General features: G+C 51.2%; 1 long non-coding RNA gene across 1 annotated transcript; it reads right to left on the bottom strand.

The window, feature by feature from the left end:
* Window positions 1-244: 244 nt before the first annotated feature.
* On the bottom strand, window positions 245-2,467 carry LOC140653051 (uncharacterized). The gene is made up of 3 exons (XR_012043014.1): window positions 2,398-2,467; window positions 1,684-1,778; window positions 245-440 (listed from the first exon to the last, which is right to left on the bottom strand). It is a non-coding gene; the product is annotated as an uncharacterized lncRNA (long non-coding RNA).
* Window positions 2,468-3,533: the final 1,066 nt, after the last annotated feature.

The following is a 3,533-nucleotide window of genomic DNA, read 5'->3' as shown; positions in this document are numbered from 1 at the left end:
GTGGGGGATGAGGGGGGAGGTTAGGCATTGAATAAAAGGAATTAACCATTTCCCTCCTCTGACCTTTGGGAATTTCCGTATGTGAAAGTGGCAGCCTGTGTGTCTAAGAATTATAAATGATGGGACAGTGCAAGTTGCTGAATGGATGTGTGACCAAAGACCACAGGCTGCTCCCTGAGGAGGGCTGGGAGTGAGGAGGGCAAAGGGGAGAAATAAGAAGCAGGAAAGACTACAGATACTGGAAGACCGCATGTTTTATAGGAATGAAAACTGCTTATCATGCTCCAGAGAGCTCATGCTATTGCAGCTTCCCTCCACCATGCCTTAGTTCATCTTCTGTTCTCAGTGCACAGCAAAAAGGAGGCCAGGAAGTTAAGTTTCCATGAGAAGCTCTCATGACTCAGATCTCCCTCCTGTAGGGTTTCATCAGGGTCACCATCCTGAAAGGAAAAGAGCCATCCTGACTGGTGTTAAACTGCATGTGTATTTAATAAACATAGCGTGTGCGTGCACAATCCTTTCTAGACCCTTAGAATGGACTTGACAGTGCTTGAAAGTGGAACTTGCATTGCTGTTTCTGAGAAACCGGTGTGTGTCCTCGGAGCCACCCTTGTCCCTGGTTCCTGGGTGCTACACAGACTCTCAGTGCACGCCTCAACAGGCTCACAGCCACTCGGCCACTCCTGTGACACACCTATGCACCCACGCAGATGCACACACACACGAGTGGGGCCATGGCAGTTGCAGAGCAAGAGGCGGCCCCCGTCACCACTGTGCTTTGTGGGGAGCACCAAATGCCCCTGGAGGGACTCCCTGGCAAGCTGAGACGTGGCGTGGGTGGATTAAAAACTGACACAGCCATATCTGGATGCAGTAAAGAATGTGTGTGTATGTGTGTGTACATGTACTGATAGAGAGGAGTACCAAAGTGGCATCCCACAGGGACAGGCTGCAGTGCTGCTCACATGCTTACTTGGGCAAGTGACCCCAAACAGAACTAAGCAAGTGCATGTTGCCACATACACACAAGCGGATGTCCTCTGTGGCCCAGATACCGGTAGTGAGAACCTCAGGTCTGTGTGACCTAGGTTAGCAGAGAGCAGCCTGGCCTGTGGCCACTGCCCTTCTCCTGGGCAGGCTGTCACCCAGCTGTGCCCTGGGCACCCTGGCTGGCCCTGCAGAGGTTACACGTCTACGTGCACCTGGAGAAGCAACTTCACCCAGGGAGGTTTCTGCGCTCTCTTTTTCTGCTCTTTCCCCCTAACCCACAGGGAAATTTGTTCTTGAGCTTCACCTTCTGTCTTCTCCCCTAAAGCCACCAAGGCTCACAGGCAGGTGAGGGGAGTTAGATGAGCCTGAAGGGTTTGCCAGGCAGAAAGGAGATGGCAAAGACTGGCAGGTGATGAGGGTCAACAGGACTGGTGCAAGGAGCACAGATGGGGCTTCATGCATGGCCTCATAAAACCTAGCCGCAGCCTTCCAGACATCCCACCGGTTACTCACAGCTGATGAGCACATGTGTTGCCACAAACACACATGCAAATGGTGGTACCTTTAGCAGGACTTTGGGCAGAGTGAGCCCACAGCCCCTTCTACTTTCAGGAAGCTGTTTGGGATCACTGTGCCTTCCCTGAACACGAGGGTCTTGCTGGCTGAGTTTGTGAGCTACGTTATTTCATGTACCTGAGAAGTGGCTCCAAGCTAAGCAGGCACCTTCATGCTGACACCCAAAGCACACTCAGCTCTTCCTTCTTCACCAGCCGCAGCAGAGAGATTTCCTAAACACAAGAGGAAAAAAACCTGCTCGTACTCACTGCTGGCTGTGATTTGCAAGGCGCAGAGGAAAAAATATGTTGCTCAGCAGGGCCCCTGCTGTATCCTGTATGGCATTTCTGTGGAACTAGCCAGGCCCATCTGTCTAAGCGTTTACAAATTGTAAACCTAACAGGGATGACCTGGGGAGTCCCAGGCCCTGCTGCTCTGCCAGCATGACAGAACCAGACCGAGGACGTTTTACTTCCCACCATGCTGCCAGAGGATGGAGATGGAGGGAAGCGGGTGGCCTCTTGCCTTCCAGGATACAGAAGTACCCAACCTGTGTTTAGGGGGAGCCTGGAGGGGTGATATGAGGCAGTTTGGGAAAGATCTCCTCCTCACTCCTCCTTTTCTCCCTCTGCTGTGGGATGATGGGGACAGCTAAGAGGGAAGCTTGTTTTCGCTCTCTGTAGCTGAGCATCCCTTGTCCGCTGCTGCCCTCAGCACTTTCATCAGCCTGTAGATGCGACAGGGACCAGCCGGCTCATCAAAGGCTTGTTAAGTTACTGCTGTTCTGTGAAAGAGAGGGGAAAAAATCCTGTTGACTGTGACGAATTAGAGAAGTTCAGGGGTGGCACTCACCCTTTTATTGGAGAGCTGCTTGAGTCTGTGCGCTGCTAAAGGGATTAGAGCAGCGTGTGGCATGTTTCTGGTTCTGACAGAAACTTGAACAAGCTCTAGTAGAGCTATAAAGAGAATGGCCACGTCAATGGCGGGAGGGCCAGGGAGGGTTGTGAGTGATTAGCCACACTTGGAAGGCAACAGGGGGTTGTGAACTGTACGTTTGGTGTTAACTGTCGAGGTGCTGAATTCTCCAAAGCACGGCATTTGCAGCACCACATGCGGGCTGTCTCTTCCCATGCGCGTTTTTGGGCACACTGCGCTCTCGCAGGGCCTCTGGCAGTGTTGCCTCCTGGAGAAGGAGGCACCTGGCAAGTGCCAGAGCATGCAGCACCAGCCCAGCGCAGGGCTCAGCCCTGAACGGCAACAAGCTCCTCTAGGGAAGGAGAGGACTTTGGGGGGGTACCCATTCCCATTCAGACCTTGCTCACTCAGTAGAGTCAGAAGTAAACACATTAGATCTTGATATCGCACAAGTAAATTAATGTCAATGTGATAAAAAATGAAAAAAAGGTCATAATTTACTGGGAGATGAAACAGTTGCTGTGCCTAAGGCTCAGCGTCCATTTGGACTTCCAAGGCACCAAGCTGATCTTGAATGGGGAGCTAACCTGTATCTGGTTACTCGGAGCTGGCTTTCATAGCAGTTTCAAGAAAATGGCCATTTTGAATGGGGCACACTTGAAGCCTGCTCCGAGGAGAAGATCAGAAACTAACCCTACAGCGTGATGCACAGCCTGAATGACAATATTCCTAAGCAGGACATCTGCTCGGTAATAGGGACATGAATTACAAAGCTGAAGATGTTAACAGTGGTGTGGAAGGAACAACCTGGCACAACAGTCTCAGAGAGCTGGGACAGGTATGTCTGGAAGGAGCGTCACAACTTGTCAAACACTGTTTTCCCCAAATGTACTCCTAAAGTAGGGTTATGTTGGAGTTCTCCAGCTGGAGCGGGCAGAACCCAGATTGGCCATTCGTGTACTGAAATGGCTTTACATCAGCTGTCCAGGTTATCAGAGCTCACACCGAGTTGGGTTCAGAAGTGTCTGCAGTTTATATATGGCAAAATGAGGTGAAATTTAAGGGGAACAAAA

The sequence above is a fragment of the Ciconia boyciana genome, chromosome 6 (genome assembly GCF_034638445.1).
Source record: "Ciconia boyciana chromosome 6, ASM3463844v1, whole genome shotgun sequence".
NCBI lineage: Eukaryota > Metazoa > Chordata > Aves > Ciconiiformes > Ciconiidae > Ciconia > Ciconia boyciana.
Note: the sequence above shows the minus strand (reverse complement) of the source record. Positions and strands in the feature narration are given on the sequence as shown.